This window comes from Rattus norvegicus, chromosome 3, assembly GCF_036323735.1.
Source record: "Rattus norvegicus strain BN/NHsdMcwi chromosome 3, GRCr8, whole genome shotgun sequence".
In the NCBI taxonomy this organism is placed as follows: domain Eukaryota; kingdom Metazoa; phylum Chordata; class Mammalia; order Rodentia; family Muridae; genus Rattus; species Rattus norvegicus.
The window spans coordinates 73,634,898-73,652,932 of NC_086021.1; the positions used below are offsets into that span (position 1 = coordinate 73,634,898).

The window sequence follows — 18,035 nt, forward strand, 5'->3', positions numbered from 1 at the left end:
TGATGTGCACAGCTGACTGGTCTGAGACCAAAACAGTCCACTTATTAGCTAGCACATTGGCAAGAGATGGTAAGAGGGCTGGACCCAGTTGGAGAAACTCTGGGTGACTTTCTCTGTGTGGTGGTTTAGGGAGCACATGTTATGCTGAGGTCTGGTGGAACCCAGACCAGGGTGAATGCTTCCTGAGCTCTGCAGTCCCAGCACCCCAGTTCTAGCATCTTTTATTGTCTGACACAGTCACAGCTCACTTAGACTCAAGTGGAAGAAACACAGACCCATCACTCCTCAAGAAGGAGTGGTTGTAAATTCATAGTGATGTCTGGAAAAACTGCCAAACCCTCTGTAAGAAAGGAGCTTTGCCCCCAGAACTTCTAATGTCTTAAGTATTTTTTCCTTTCCTCCAGTATGCCATGCTACTTTATGAAATCCATTGGCTTTAAATTTACTTACATGAAGTTTACAGTTTTATGACATACATTCATATTTAATATAATACATTGTAATTATGCCCCCTACTATTTCTTGTCTGAAATAAGGATCTCTGTTTATGTAATATAAAGTCTATGTATTAAATACATACTCTGGTTAGAAAACCACTCATGTAAAAATGGATTTCATGACCAAATACAGGCTTTTCTTTAAAACTAAAATTCTAGCTTGTTAAATAGCCTAAGTAAAACACTTTGGCATTCTCAAAGTTGAGCTGTGCAGGCTAAGAATTTTTTTTTGCTTGTTTTTGTATGTTTTATTTTTGATACAAACTAAAGTCACCTGGGAAGAGGAGTGTGAACTGATGAATTGTCTCCACCTCATTGGCATCTGACCACATCTGTGGGCCTGTGGGTCTGTGGGTCTGAGTCTGTGGGTCATCTGTGGGTCCATGGGTCTGTGGGTCTGTGGGTCTGAGTCTGTGGGTCATCTGTGGGTCTGTGGGCCTGTGGGTCTGTGGGTCTGAGTCTGTGGGTCATCTGTGGGTCTATGGGTCTGTGGGTCTGTGGGTCTGTGGGACTGTGAGCCTATGGGTCTGTGGGTCTGTGGGTCTGAGTCTGTGGGTCATCTGTGGGTCTATGGGTCTGTGGGTCTGTGGGACTGTGAGTCTATGGGTCTGTGGGTCTGAGTCTGTGGGTCATCTGTGGGTCTATGGGTCTGGGGGTCTGGGGGTCTGAGTCTGTGGGTCATCTGTGGGTCTGTGGGCCTGTGGGTCTGTGGGTCTGAGTCTGTGGGTCATCTGTGGGTCTATGGGTCTGTGGGTCTGTGGGTCTGAGTCTGTGGGTCATCTGTGGGTCCATGGGTCTGTGGGTGTGTGGGTCTGAGTCTGTGGGTCATCTGTGGGTCTATGGGTCTGTGGGTCTGTGGGTCTGAGTCTGTGGGTCATCTGTGGGTCCATGGGTCTGTGGGTGTGTGGGTCTGAGTCTGTGGGTCATCTGTGGGTCTGTGGGCCTGTGGGTCTGTAGGTCTGGGTCTGTGGGTCTGTGGGTCATTTTCTTTACTGCTAATAGATGTAGGAGGGACCAGCCCATCACAAATGGTACTACACCTGGGCATGTTGGCCTGGGATCTATAAAAAAAAAAGTAGCTGAGCAAAGTCATAGGGAGCAAGTCATAGAAAGCAAGCCAATGTGCAACATTCCACTATGGCCCCTGCTTTAGTTTTTCCTCCAGACTCTCACCCAAGTTCCTGCCTTGGCTTCTCTCCATGATACACTATAAACCTGTAAGCCAAATAACCCTTCTCTTACTTGCCTTTAGTTGTGTTTATCACAGCCATGGAAACTAAATTAGAACCTTTGGGATTTTACTTTTGTTCAAAATATGCCTTTCTGCTCAATAGCACTCCTCCCCACATTTCTCTACAAATAACAAGCAAGCATTGATTGACAGATTGGGATGCCTGGCCCCTCCTTCCTCTTGATTGATGGATGGGGCTGCCTGGTACCACCTTCCTCTTTCCCACGAACACGATTTAGTTACATTTCTTGACAGTTGAAAATGATGGCTTGCCAATATTCTCACTGATATGTCATTTGAGGAATTGCTCTCTTCTGTATAATTTTCTAACCACCCATTTTTCTTAGTTTCCCTTTTTCTTTCCATTTCATATTGCTTGTTCTTATTAAGATAAAATAGTTGAAAACATTTGAAATTATCTATTCTCTCTCCCCTCCCCCACTCTTTCTGAAGTATGTTTATTTTGTGCTTAGTTTTAAATATTCATTTTATAGAAAAGAAAATAAAGGATGTTAAAATTTTGCCTGTTAGCCCCCATAACAATTATGCTGTCTTTATATGGTCATCTCTGTCACTTTCAATCTCACACTGTGAGACTGCATCCCGTTACCCTTACAAGATTGGAATTCATTACAATTCCGGTAATGGAGGACCAGCAGGCCCTCTAGACTATTATATGTATGCCCTGTTGAGTTATTTGTCTGCCAAGCCACAAACCAGGGTAGTTTCTCTCCATTTAATTTATCTTCATTAATTTTTCTTGGCAATATTTTTATAGTTTTTAGTATACAGATTAAGTATATTCTTACTAAATGCATAATCTAACATGGAGAGATTCCACATTCTATAACAAACACTAAAACACACACACACACAGAGAGAGAGAGAGAGAGAGAGAGAGAGAGAGAGCGAGAGACTCACAAACACAAGCACACACACACACATACACACACACACCAAAGACATACATACACCAAAAACAAAACCAGTATTTTAACTATTTCAACATTTTGTTCCACTATAAATAGTATTTTCTACCTCCTAATTTATTCTCCTCTCATGTATTACATCCCAAACACAGTTTCTTCTCCTTCCCCTCCCCCAGTCTCCTCTATGCACGCCCTTTCGTTTTTTCCCCAAATCCATCTTCCCTTCACCTCCTCTCAGAAAAGAGCAGGCCTTCCAGGGGAGCAGGCCTTCCAGGGAGGGGCATCGTCTAAACAAGGCAACAAGCTACAATAAGGCCAGGCAAACATTCTGATATTAAGGCTGGACTAAGCAACCCAGTAGGAGGGAAAAGGTCCCAAAGGCAAGCAAGAGTCAGAGACATCCCCGGTTCCCACTGTTAGGAGTCCCACAAGGTCACCAATCTACACAACCACAAGATAAAAGCAGAGGCCCTAGGTCAGATCCCTACAGGTTCTCTGATCTCTGTGCGCCCACTTGAGTCCCACTCAGTTGATTCTGTGGACTGTGTTCTTGTGGTGTCTTTGATCCTTCTGACTCCTCCAGTCCTTCCTCCCATCCTCTTCAGCTCCACCTTAAGTTTGGTGTGGGAGTCTGCATTTGCTCTCATCAGTTGCTGGATGAAATCACTCTGGTGTCAATTATGCTAGGCTTCAGTCCCAGCTCATCCTGTAGGCATGACAAACTGTAGGTCGGAGGTTTTGTGGCTGGATTGGAGTCCCAATCCCCATTTGAGGCCTTGTCTGGTTCTGGAGGATGGCCAGTTCAGGCTCCTGTTCCCCATTACTAGGAATGTTTGCTAGTGTCACCCTGGTAGAGGCCAGGGAGTTTCCATTGCACTAGGTTTCTATCTCCCACAATGCCCCGTAATTCCAGTCATCTCAGTATTCTGTCCCTAGATCACCACGACCTGACCCCTCCTTTTCTCATCCGCACCCACTCCGAGTCCACCCATAAAATGTATTCTATTTCCCCTTCCCCAATGAACCTCTCCTTGTTAATTTGCCTCTCTGGTTTGTGGATTGTAGCACGGTTATTCCTTACTTTACAGCTAGTAGGCGCTTAAGCCGAGTGCATACCGAGTTTTCGTCTGGGGTCTGAGTTATCTCACTCGGGATCATTTATCTTTTTCTACCTGCATCCATTTCCCAGCAAGTTTCATCATGTCGTTTTTATGTTAACAGCTGAGTAATACCCCGTTGTATAAACGTACCACTTCTTTTTGTAAAATTAATTCTTTGGTTGAAGGACATCAAGGTCGTTTTCAGTTTCTGTTTAGTCTGAATAAAGCTGTGGTGAGCGTAGGTGAGCAAGTGTCCTTATGGTAGGATGGAGTGGCCTTTGATTATAGGCTCAGGAGTGGTATGGCTGGGTCATGAGGTAGATCAATTTCCAATTTTCTGAGAAACCGCCATATTGATTTCTAAAGTGGCTATACGAGTTTGCACTTCCAACAGCACTGGAGGAGTGCTTTCCTTGCTCTACATCCTTGCCGGCATGAGCGGTCTCATGAGTTTTTTTTATTTTAGCCGTTCTGATAAGTGTAAGATTGGAACCTTAAAGTTGTTTTGATTTGCCCTTCCCTGATGGTCATGGATGTTGAACATGTCTTTAAGTGTCTCTCAGCCACTGGAGATTTCTCTGTTGAGAATCATATTTGGATTTGTGCTCCATTTTTAAAACTGGATTATATTTAGTTGGTTGAAGTTTAGTGTCTTGAGTTCTTTATATATTTCGGATGTTCCTCTGTCAGATGTGTACTTGGTGAAAAGCTTTTCCCATTCTGTAGGCTGTCACTTTGTCTGAATGACAGTGTTTTTGCCTTACAGAAGGTTTTCAGTTTCATGAGGTCCCATTTGTTTTTTGTCTTTTTTTTATTTATAATTTTTTATTGGATATTATTTTATTTACATTTCAAATGTTATTCCCTTTCTTTGTTTCCCATCCATAACCCCCCTGTTCCATCCTCCCTTCCCCTGTTTCTATGAGGGTATCCCCCACAGACCTGCCTACCCCTTCCTGCCTCCCCACCCTGACATCCCTACACTGGGGCATCAAGCCTTGGCAGGACCCATTGATGCCCAACAAGGCCATCCTCTGCTACATATGCAGCAGGAGTCATGGGTCTGTCCATGAGTACTCTTTGGATGGTGGTTTAGTCCCTGGGAGCTCTGGTTAATTGATATTGTTGTTCTTATGGGGTTGCAAACCCCTTCAGCTCCTTCAGTCCTTTCTCTAACTCCTCCATTGGAGACCCGTTCTCAGTTCAATGGTTGGCTGCAAATATTCACCTCTGTATTTGTCATGCTCTGGCACAGCCCCTCAGGAGACAGCTATATCAGCCTCCTGTCAGCATGCACTTCTCAGCATCAGCAATAATTTCTGACCCATTTGTTAATTGTTGATTTTAGTGTCTGCACTACTGATATTCTGTTCAGGAAGTTGTCCCAATGTGCTCAAGGCTATTTCCCACTTTCTTTTCTATCAGATTCAGTGTTTCTGGTTTTATGTTGAGGTCTTTGATCCACTTGTTTACACGTGTAAGAAGATAAATATGGATCTGCAAAGATTCTTCTACATGCAGATGTCCCGTTTGACCAGGACTATTTGTCAAAGATGCCGCCTTTTTTCCATTGTGTTATTTCTGGCTTCTTTATCAAAAATCAGGTGTCTGTGCGTGTTTGGATTTATGAGTCTTCAATTTGACTCCATTGATCAACCTGACTGTTTTTATGCTAGTAACATGCAGTTTTTATTACTATTGCTCTGTAGTGCAGCTTGAAATCGACAATGGCGACACCTTAGATGTTCTTTTATTATATAGGATTGTTTTAGGTATCTTGGCTTTTTTGTTTTTGCATTGGAAGTCGAGTATTCTTTCAAGGTCTGTAAAGAACTGTGTTAAAATTTTGATGGAAATAGAGTTGAATCTGTAGATTGCTTTTGGTAAGATGCGTTTTTATTATGTTGATCTTACTGATCTGTGTGCATGGGAAATCTTTCCATGTTCTGTTGTCTTCTTCAATTTCCTTTTTCAAAAACATGAAATTTTTAATCATATAGGTCTTGCAATTGCTTGGTTAAATTGACTCCAAGATACTTTGTGTTATTTGTGACTATTATGAAGGGTGTTGATTACTTTCTCTGTCTCTTTGTCATTTGCATATAAGAAGGCTACTGATGTTTTTGAGTTAACCTTTGCTGAAGATGTTTATCAGTTAAAGAAGTTCTCTGCTAGGATTTTTGAGGTCATTTATGTATACTATCATATCAACAACAAACAACAACATTTGACTTCTTCCTTCCCAATTCGTATTCCCTTTGATCTCCCTTAGTTATCCTATTGTTCTAGTTAGAAATTCAAATACTATTAAAATAGATATGAAGAGAGTAGACAGCTATGTCTTGTCCCTGATTTTAGAGAAATTGCTTTGAGTTTCTTACCATTTAATTTGATTTTGGCTATCTGCTTGCTATAAATTGCCTTTATTATATTAGGCATGTGCCTTGTATCCCTAATCTCTCTGAAATTTTTATCATTAAGAAACGTTGGATTTGGGTTGGGGATTTGGCTCAGTGGTAGAGTGCTTGCCTAGCAACCGCAAGGCCCTGGGTTCGGTCCCCAGCTCTGAAAAAAAGAAAAAAAAAAGAAAGAAACGTTGGATTTTGTCAAAGGCTTTTTCAGTGTATAATAAGATGATCATGTAGCTTTTTTCTGTTTGTTTATATTGTGGATTACATTGACAGATTCTCATGTGCTGAACTATCCTTGCATTTCTGTGATGAAGTCTACTTGATCATGGTACATGATCTTTTTGATGTGTTCTTGAAATCTGTTGACAAGTATTTTATTATTTTTTGCATCAATGTTCATGAGGGAAACTTGTCTGTAATCCTCTTCCTTTGTCAAATCTTTATGTAGTTTTGCTATCAGGGTGATTATGGCCTCACTAGAAAAACTGGTAATGTTCTGTCTATTTCTATTTTGTGGAATAATTTGAGGAGTATCGGTGTTAGCTATTGTGAAAGTCTGGTAGAAATCTGTGCTAAAACTATCTGGCCCTGGACTTTGTTGTTGTTGTTGTTGTTGAGAGACTTTTAACGAGTGCTTCTATTTCCTTGGGGGTTATAAGTCCTTTTGAATTGTTTACCTAATCTTGACTTAACTTTGGTAAGTGTTATCTATTGAGAAAAATCATCCATTTAATTTTCAAATTTTGTGGAGTACAGGCTTTTGAAGTAATACCTAGTGATTCTTCAAATTTCCTCATTGTTATGTCTTCCTTTTCATTTCTGATTTTGTTAATTTGGGTACTGTCTCTATGCCTTTTTGTTAGTTTGAATATGAGTTTGTCTATCTTGTTGATTTTCTCAAAGAACCAGCTCTTTGTTTCATTGATTCTTTGTATTGTTCTCTTTGATTCCTCTTACCGATTTCAGCTCTGAGTTTGATTATTTTCTGCTGTCTTCTCCTCTTCACTGTGTGTGCTTCTTTTTGTTCTAGAGTTTTTAGGTGTGTTGTTAAGTTGCTAGTATGAGATCTCTCCAACTTCTTTATGAAAGCACTTAGTGCTGTGAACGTTCCTCTTAGTGCAGCTTTCATCGTGTCCCATACCTTTGGGTATTTTGTCCATTCATTGTCATTGAATTCTAGGAGTCTTTGATTTCCTTCTTTATCCTTGCCTTGATCCAGTAGTCATGCTGTATACAGTTGTTTGGCTTCCATGAGTTTAGCAGCTTTCTGTTGTTTCTTTTGTTGTTGAAATCCAGCTTTAATCCATGATGGTCTGATAGGATTGGTTTCTATGTTTTTGTTTTGCTTTTTTTTTTTTTCTTCAATTTTCTTGTATCCGTTGAGACTTGCTTTGTGAATGAGAATGTAGTCAGCTTTTGAGAATGTTTTGTGAGATGCGGAGAAAAAGGTATATTCTTTTGTATTTGGGTGAAACGTTCTGTACATATCTGTTAGTTCTATGTGCTTCATGATATCTGATAGCTCCATTATGTCTCTGTTTAGTTTTTGTCTCAGTAACCTGTTCATTGGTGAGATTGGAATATTGATGTCTCCCCTCATCAATGTGTGATTTAAGCTTTAGTAATAGTTCCTTTACAGATGTGGGTGCCCTTACGTTTGAAGCATAGATGTTGAGAATTGAGATGTCATTTAGTGGATTTTTTTTTCTTTAATGAGTTTAAAGGATCCTCCCACATCTCTTTTGATTAATTCTGGTTTGATTTCTATTTTGTTAAATGTTAGAATAGCTACACTAGTTTGTTTCTTGAGGACATTTGCTAGGAATATTTTTTCCAACCTTTTACTCTGAGTTAATGCCTGTCTTTGATGTTGAGGTATGTTTCTTGTATGCAGCAGAAGGGTGGATCTTATTTTTGCCTCCATTTTGTATCTTTTTATTAGGAAATTGAGTCCATTTATATTGAGAGATATCAATGACCAATGACTGTTAATTTATGTTATTTTATTGTACTTGTATTGGTGTGTGTGTGTGTGTGTGTGTGTGTGTGTGTGTGTTCCTTCTGTGAGTTATGCTGGTGTGAGAAATCTATTGCCTGAGTTTTTGTGGTCACCATTAATTTCTTTTGGGTGGAGCTTTCCTTCCAATACCTTCTGTAGGACTGAATTTGTGGATTGATATTGTTAAATTTGACTATAACTCAAAATATTTTGTTTTCTCCATCTATGGTGATTCAAAGTTTTACTGGGTATAGTTGAGCTGGCATCTGTGGTCTCTGAGTCTGTAGCACATCTGTCCAGGCTTTGCCTCCGTTGAGAAGTTTGGTGTAATTGTAATTGGTCTGCTTTTATATGTTGCTTGGCCTTTTTCTTGTACAGCTTTTAGTATTCATTCTTTGTTCTGTGTATTTAGTGTTTTGATTAGTATGTGGCAAGGAGACTTTCTTTTCTGGTCTAAACAATTTGGTGTTCCATAAGATTCTTGTACCTTTATAGTTATGTTCTTCTTTAGGTTAGGAAAATTTTCTTCTATTTTTTGTTAAACGTATTTTCTGAACTTTTGAGCTGTGAATATTCTCCCTCTTCTCTTCCAATTATTCTTAGGTTTGGTCTTTTCACAGTGTCCCAGATTTCCTGGGTGTGTGTGTGTCAGGAATGTCTTAGATTTAACATTTTCTCTGACTGATGCCTTTATTTATTTGATCATGTCCTCAATGCCTGAAATTCTTTCTATCCTCTGTTGTATTTTATTGGTGAAGCTTTCCCCTGTAGTTCCTGTTTGCTTACCTAGATTTTCCATTTCCAGAATTCCCTCAGTTTGTGTTTTCTTTATTGGTTCTATTTCCATTTCAGGTTTTGAAGAGTTTTATTTGTTTCCTTCAACTATTTGTTTGTTTTTCCTGGCTTCATTTGAAATTATTTAAGGGATTTATCTCCATTTTTATTGTCTTTTCTTTGATTTCTTTAAGGGATTTGCTCATTTCCTCTTTAAGGTCCTCTACCATCTTCAGAAAGTTGACTTTAAGGCTGTTTTCTTGTGCTTTAGTTGTATTGGTCTACTCATGACTTAATATAGTGGGGTGACTGGCTCTCGTGGTGACATATTGTCCTGGCTGTTCTTGATTATGTTCTGAAGTTTAAGCATCTGGATTTAGAGTGATTATAGTTCTAGGTGCTGATTTCTGTGTTTGTTGGTTAGGTGTTTTCTTCCTTGGTTTCTGTTTCTTCTATTGTCTTCTGGCTAGAGTGGTCTGTGATTGAGGTAAGAGTCTCTACCTGAGTTGGGCCCCTTGGCCAGCAGTGTGGGACTGCTCAAGTTGGGGCCTGGAGTTCTGACAGTATATAAGGCTTCTGATTTGGCTATGGGTACCTTGGGGTTCAGGATGCTGGCCTGGCTTCTGGGGGTGGGGTGTGCGTCTACTGGGTTTTCAGGAGCTGGTGTGGACTCTATTCTAGGTTAGGATATGGTAAAAAGGAGAGGAGGGGTGTTGGGGAACATTTTGCACACTGTATATTTGAATTCTGATTTCGGTACCTGAAAAATCTGTGTACAGTCGTGTTTTGTTATTGTCCTCAGTATGAAGCACTTCTTGACTCATTACTTTGTCAAACATTGTTCTCCATCATCTTCTGATTGGGCAATAAGGAGCTGATCAGCCTATTAGCTGAGCGAGAGAGAAAACGTGGGATTTCCATGCCCTGAAGGAGAAAGCGGGGGTCTCGAGTGGGCTGAGAGTCACTGTGAGAACACAGCTAAGAAGGAGACCAGAGACCAGAGAGTGACAAGATGACAGGTGATGGACACGTGGCTGGAAAGTAAACTGGGATGTAATCCCGGGCAGCATAGTTAGGTTAGAATAGCGTGAAACCTGCCCAGCTTGGTGACTGGAGCTTTTAATAAATATATCAGGTCTCTGAACCATTTATTTGGGAAGCTAAAAGGGGCAATAGAAAAGCCCAGGAGAACGAGGACATCCTGAGTTTTGCAGGCAAATGGATGGAACTAAAAATATCATCCTTAGTGAAGTAACCCAGACCCAAAAGGACACACACATGGTATGTTCTCATTAATAAATGGATATTAGCCAAAAAAGAGAAAAAAAAGAAGAGTACATAATACCGAAGATACAGTCCACAGAACTCAAAAAAGTCAACAAGTGAGGACTCAAAAGGGCCCAACTGAGGACACCTCAGTCCCACTTGGGAGGGAGAAGAAAGCAACCACAAGGGGGAGGGAGGGAGGGACAGGAGAGGGAAAGGGAATGGGAGTGGGGGGAGAGGAATATGATCTGGTATTGGGTGGGAGGAAGGAGGGCCAGCAGAAAGAATGGGAACAGGTGACCTCCAGAGGAAGGAGGTTGGGAGGACCCTCTAGAATATACCAGAGACCTGGGAAGTGAGAGACTCTCAGTACTCAAAGGGGGGGTAGATGAAATGCCCTACAGTGGAAGAGGGAACTTATTGAATCCACCTCCAGCAGAAAGACAAGGCATCAAGTGAGGGATGGGGTTGCTATCCCACAGTCAAAGCTCAGATCCATAATTCTTTCTGTCTAAAAGATGTGCAAGGATAGAAATGAAGAATAGCCTGAGGAAAAGAAGGTCCCTACCTAGGGAAAATGTTGGGTATTTTGCCATTAATTATAATTTTAGCTGTAGAATATTTATTGACCTCTCTTTTTTATCATATTGAGATTTCTTTTATTCTTGGTTTGGAAAGAAAATGATTTTTTGTCTTTTCCATTTATCATAAATGGATGTGTGAAGTTTATCAACTCATTTGTTAGGATATGTTGACATAAATAAGATTTTACCTTTTCTTCTGTTGATGTAATGGTTTGTTAGTTTCTTTTAAATCTCTGATATATTGGAATGAAATCTCTGCTCAAAACAAGAGCATTCTCTTACATTACTATATTACAGTTACTTGAATTAAGAAAGTAATATCGTACGTGGCGGCTAGTCGGAAAAATGGCCGCTTCGGGAGAGAGTGGTGCTTTGGCATTGGTAGTAGCACCGAGGAGGCATTTATGACCTTCTACAGTGAGGTGAAGCAAATAGAGAAGAGAGATTCAGTTTAACGTCCAAAAATCAGATTGAAAGATCGACTTGTCCTGGTTCCTCTTACTTTAATCTGAACCCATTTGAGGTTCTTCAAATAGATCCTGAAGGGACAGATGAAGAAATAAAAAAGAGGTTTCGCCAGTTGTCCATCTTGGTGCATCCTGACAAAAACCAGGATGATGCTGATAGGGCACAGAAGGCTTTTGAAGCTGTGGACAAAGCTTACAAGTTACTTCTGGATCAGCAACAAAAGAAGAGGGTCCCGGATGTAATTCAGGCAGAAAAAAAAATGCCGTGTAAACAGGCAGTCTACAAACAGACCATGAAGCTGTTTGCTGAGCTTCAGATTAAAAGGAAAAGGAGAAAAGCCAAAGAAATGCTTGAGAGGGAGCGACAGAGAGAAGAGGAGATTGAAGCCTCGAGAGAGTGGTGGAAAAACTTTGAGGGAAGTCAGGACCGAGTGGACAGTTGGCGAATTTTCCAGGCAAATACAAAGGGGAAGAAGGAGAAGAAGAATCAGACCTTTCTGCAGCCACTGAAAGTCAAGATGGGAGTGAGCAGCAGATCACTGCGGAGCCTCCTTAGCCAGAGTCTCCCCACTGCCTCCTCCTGCTTCAAGGACTCATTCTTTCTCCACCCCCACCAACATAGAGTAGCGATTGCCTTTTAGTCTATTTTGTTTTCAATACGATTTAATATCAATCAGAGTAATTCTTTGTACATTGAGAGGAGGGGCTTGGTCTAACCTCTCATCCTTACCCACGGAACCACCAGGACTGGAAGGAGTTACTGATTCATGCCGCCTTCTTTTCCCACAGCCTGTAACTTAATGCTTTATATTTGAGTTGCGGTGGCTCGAAAGTCATGTATAGCTTGTGGAAATCTTTCAATTAAATAAATGCCTTGCTTACAGTGGTGTTGCTCCGACTCCAGATCAGCCTGAGCCACGCTGGGAAGCCATCCTTGAGGCCCTTGCTCCAATAGGAGAGGCTTGGTGGGCTCACACAGCACTCACTTGTTGCTCTGAGGTCCCGTGGTGTTTGGCACGGGTCTTCCAGTCACTTAAACCTGTTCACTTTCCAGAGAGTTCGCCATCTTCCAGTCTGTCCCATTGTGTCCTCACTTGTCTGCATTCATGGGTGGTAATAGTCTTTTACACATAGTAAATTTTTATACCCCCCCAAAAGAAAGTAATATTGATAAAATAATACAAATGAGCTTTACAGAACTTACATAAGTTTCCCTAATGTCCCTTTCTTCCTCCAAGTTTTCACACAAAGATACATTTTCTCCTCAATTATACTCTTTTGGTTTGCTTTATTCCCTTCTCATTCTATTGCATTTCTTGACACTTTAAACATTCGATTTTTTTAAGCGTTGCATGTGTGTGTGCACTGTGTGTGTACTAGTACATAGGGACATGTGCATGGTGTCTTCCTTGGTTCCTCTCTATCTTAGCTTTTGAGACAGAGTCTCTCACCAGGCCTAAAGCTTACTCATTCAGCTCTGCCTGCTGGCCAGTAATTTCCAGTCTGTTCCTGTCTTCCCAGTTCTGAAATTAATGTTGCACTTGGGTCCTTCCTGTGAGTTCTGGGGTAGCATTATTTTCCCTGTTCAGCATTTCTTGTCATTTATTTCCTCTATTGTAAGTTTAACTCTCTTTCCTCCTTGCAGCTTCTTAGGCTAGAATATTGTATCTAAGATAAAAAGATCTCTCTTATTTATGATTTAAATAAGCAAAGCTATTGCTTTCTCTTTAGTGCAGTGGTTCTCAACCTGTGGACTGCAATTCCTTTAGGGGGCCATGTTCCAGATATCTGCAAGTCAGTTGTTTGCATTAAAATTCATGACAGTAACAAAATTATGGGTATGAGCGAGCTGTAATTTTATGGTTGGGTTTCACCACAACAAGAGGAACTTAGAGGGTTAGGAAGGTTGAGATGCACTTATCTAGTGAATCCTAAATCCTGGGTAATAGTCAATGCAGAGTCTCTTAATGTGAGAGGATGTGGTTATCAAGTGCTCCTCTCTAAACACGAGATCTGAATAAATATCCCCATTCAAGTCTCAGGGACTGGAGGAAAAGGGGTACAGAAAGACTGCTAGCTATAGGGTAGGAAGGGGTGCTGTATAAAGCTGTTCTTCTTCTGAACATGGCATGGTTTTTGAAGGCCCAGACTCACAGCAGTTGTGGATACCTGCACAAAACAATGCAAGGCAGAGGCCGTCAACATTCAGTTGGAGAGGTGAGAGGCACTCAGGAGGCTTCACCCTTCTGGAGGAGTCATGGGCAGTTAGTTGTGGCAGGTGGTAGAGAGTCATATCCACATTAATGCAGATACTGGTGAAGTTGCTCTTGCTCAAGTAAATAGCTCCCCACCCATGCTCATGAAGGCAACCCTCCCTAAGTAACGAAATGGCCATAAGCAGACAAGGCTGTGTCACTGTGCTCCTGGGGGTCAGAGGACATCCTTGGGCACCCTTCCTCTCCTTTCAATCTTGTTTGGGGCCGGGACTTGCTGTACTATAACACAGCCAACTTTTAGAGATTCTTCCTCAGTGGTAGCCTTCCATTCCCTGCAGGCACAAAGGGATTGCACGCGCACGTGTACTATGACTGGTTTTATTTGATTCCTAGGGATCTAGACTCAGAAGTCCAGCCTTGCAGGGCAAGTACTTTATGGCTGAGCCATCTTCCCAGCCCTGATTCTTTAAAATTTATTCAATGTATTTTAAGCATCAGCATATGGCTTAATAAAATATTCATGTACATTTCAACAAATGTGCATTTTTTTGCTAGGTAGAACATTCTATCAACATTGATTGACTCAGAATTGTTTATGTTCATATTTCCATAGTTGAGTTTTGTCCATCTGTATCAATTACTTTAAAAAAGGAAAGTTGCAAACTCAAACTGTACTCTAAATTGACCTAGTCATCTTTTCTGTTTTGTTATATTTCTTTATATGTTGTAGAGCCCTGTAACAAATAACATATATATGTATATATATATATATATATACATACATATATATATATATATAGGTATCCTGCTATAAAATATCTTCACATGCGCACACACACACACACACACACACACACACACACAAATTGGTCTTTTAGAGGAACTGAACTTTCATTTTTTATAGAATCTTAAATTTTTAAATATTTTGCTAATTCTTTGAAAATCTTATACAATATAATTGGACAGATTCATCCCCCAACTCTTCTGATAATCATGTTCTTACCTCTCCATCTCTTCCCACCCACTGTTGTGATTTCTTTGCCTTTCCTTCCCTATAATGTCCAGTTTGTTTTTCCCACCTAGAAAACAGGACCAGTGCCTACCCAGAACTATGGTCAACCTACCAGGGATCACGTTATTAGAGAAATCTGACTCTCTTCTCCTAGCATCTATATTGCAATAAAATTAAAAAAGGTTTCTTTTATCCTGCACTAGTGCCAGTACTGTGGGGCCACATGGCATCTGTCGGATATTTTCATCTCTGTCAACAAACCATTTCAGTCACTAAGCTCTATCCTATTATCACACTGCCGATGGCTACTCTCTGAGCCCAGCAACAATCTCTCTACCCATCTAGTTCCCAAGGCAGGCTGCCGCCATGCCAGTTATACACATCCCAATTCCGTGGTGGCCCAGTGTGTCTCGCCATCACACACTCTCTTGAACGCAATTAAAGCAGCACATGAAAGAACACACAACACAATAACCTCTGATCCAATTGATAAGTTATAATCGCCCACCTAAAAAAGATATAGTTTGCTCATCTAGACATACAAAGCCCTGTACACATCCATCCCTAAAGAATAGTCATAACAAATGTAGATGTGCAGAGAGGAATCTTAACATCCGCTGCCATGTTCTCTCTCGGCTGCTTCTCTCTCCTCCAGTCTTCTCCTCCTCTAAAACTTTTCTCCCGCCCATCCTTCCTTCTCATCCAATGACAGGTCTAGTTCTATCCCGTACCTGTCTTCACCTGCAGGGTGACATCATCCTACACATCTGTTCTGGGAAATGACAGTAGCTCCTCAACTAGCAGTGGGAGTCTCTTTCCTGCTCTGCATTGGTTGGTTGGTTTGTTTGTTGCACATATGCTTGTTCATGCTGTCGTTATTTCATGTGTGTGCCCTGTTGGGTGGGGAAAATACAGTTACCTTGATGTTATTGACACCTCTTGTTCTTACACTCTGCTGCCTCTGCTTCTGTGAAGACCGCTGAGCCTTGGGCGGAGGGGTATATGATATCTATGTCTGACTCACAGCTGAAAATGCCACAGTCCTTATTCTCTGCACGATTGACCAGCTTTGGGAGCCTCTGGGTTAACCGCCATCTTCAGCAAGGAGAATCCCCTTCGATGAGGACTGAGATGCTCTGACTTACTAATGTAGTGGTAAGGCGTTAGGAGTTACTTTAGTACTATGTCTGTGATAAAAAGCAGACTTAAGGAATTTATGTCCACTAAGACAGTTCTAAAGTGAACACTGGAGGGGATTCTGTGAGGAATCCAGTCTTTTCTCACAAACAGGTTTAATTGAAAGCCATAAAGATGAAGCCTACGGGACCATTTGGACTACCTACCCTTACAATTCTAATCAGGCGTCTTACTAACAGACCTTCCCAGGGGCCCTCCTCCTCCCCAACTCCATTCCCTCCCTCTACTCCCCTGTTTGACCTTAAGGTTCTCTTAGCGTCCTCTCCCGTCCACTCCCTCCGTCTCTAGTGCTCTATCTTCCCTCACTTCACTCTCAAGCCCTTCTCAAGAAACCCCTTTCCCCAGGCGTAGAAAAGACATGGGACAGCATAAAGGTATACTGGAGAATGTCCTTTCTAGGACTTTACACCCCTTCTGTAAGACTTGTTTCATCCTCTGTTTATCACCTTCATAAAGATTCCTTGGCGGGGAATTGGATTTGTCAATGCTTCCCTTATGAGTGCTGATGTAAGTTATCTTCAGATATAAAAAGGAATTTAAATCCCTCTTGGAGGGTTCTTTGGAGTTTCTGACCAATTAGATTGGTTTCTTGGCCGATAACTCTATACCTGGATAGAACTGATGTTAATTTTGGGCACTGGTTTCTTAGAGAAAGACAGAGTGAGGAGGATATAGGCTTTGGGGCCTTTTGGGAGAGGGCTTTCTTGCTCCTGGTGTTCTCGCCAGGCCCTTCCACGTAATGATAATCTTGAGGCTCATAGAGAATATATAAAAGATCTGAAAGTTCTCGTCGTAAAGGAATCCAAGAGTAAGTCTTCAGATCCCAGACCATAAACAAGCCTTCACTAATCGGCAATAGAATGAGGAAGGTCAGGACCCATCCTAAAATGAGCTGATCGATCAAATGAAAAAAAAATAATATCCTGGATTGACCACAACGTTGAAACTGTGCTCAAATGGTGGTGCTATTCTGATAGAAACTATAGGAGATATAAGTAGGTCACTAGCATGGCTGCCCAGAAACATCTAAAAAGAACTACAAAAGATAGAAAACTGGAGTGGAAAAACTCCTTTAAAAATCTCACTTTGTCTTAGTGCTGTATTGATGTGAGGAGACACCATGAACAAGTCAGATCTTACGGAAGAAGGCATTTAACTGGGGGCTTGCTTACAGTTCCAGAGGGTGAGTCTCCGATCATCATGGTGGAAAGTATGCAGGCAAGGCACTAGATTGGTAGCTGAGAGCTTTATGTCCTGATCCACAGGCAGCAGGTAGCTCAACGGGGATTGAGGTGGGGTGGTGGTATGGACTTTTAAAACTTCATAGCCCACACCCAGTGATGGGTGACTCCTCCAACAAGTTTGTGTCTTTTAATCTTTGCCAAACAGTTCTGCCAACTGGTGATTAACATTCAAATATATGAGCCTATGGGGACATTCTTGTTCAAATCACACAAATGTAAGAAAAGATGAAGAGAAATGGAGGGTTGGGGATTTAGCTCAGTGGTAGAGCGCTTGCCTAGCAAGTGCAAGGCCCTGGGTTCAGTCCCCAGCTCTGAAAAAAAGAAAAAAAAAGATGAAGAGAAATGGAAACAGAAAGTTCAGATCATGAGCACTACCTTGGAAAATGTTATTTTGGAAAAAGTAACTTCATGATATTTAGGTTCGGGGTCTATCTGTGTACTGAAGTGTCTCCTATAGTCCTCTAGGACTATCTTGGTCCTGTCGGCCATATAAACAATGGCACAGAAGCTTATTCATAATTTAAAATTTAGGCCTTTTGCTGGGCAATCTCCTGACTACTCTCACACGACTAATCCTGTTACTATGACCACATCTACCTCTGTTCCACTCTGGTCTGTCTGTTCACCTCCATGTCTGCTGGCTGAATCTCCCACCTCTGATTTCTTCTCCTAGAGTCCCTTTCTCTGCCCATAAGATTCCCCCTCCACTTTCTGCCCAGCTATTGCCCATCAGATCTTTATTACATCCAATTAGGTACAACTCTAGATTGCCTTAGGCAGGCGAGGAAGAATGAATATTTACAAAATAGAAAACCTGGTATTGTGTAGAAATGACAGTACCAAAACCCTGCCAACATTCAGCCATCTGAGGGCACAGAATTAACAATTGAATATGTGGAAACATACCTCCACAGAGGTATTCCAACAGTCTCAAGTGATGGTGCTATTCTGGGAAGTGATAGAAACTATAAGAGATGTAAACAGGTCACTACTGAGCCATATCTTGTCTCGCCCCCACTTTCTGTCTCCCAGGAAGTGAATAGGCTTGCAACAACACACGCTCCCGATGCCTTGATGCTACCACTGCTCTGTGTCACCCGAAAGAAAT

General features: G+C 41.4%; 1 pseudogene; it reads left to right on the forward strand.

The window, feature by feature from the left end:
- Positions 1-11,136: 11,136 nt before the first annotated feature.
- Positions 11,137-11,899, forward strand: LOC134486321 (dnaJ homolog subfamily C member 8-like; annotated as a pseudogene).
- The last annotated feature ends 6,136 nt before the right edge of the window (positions 11,900-18,035 follow it).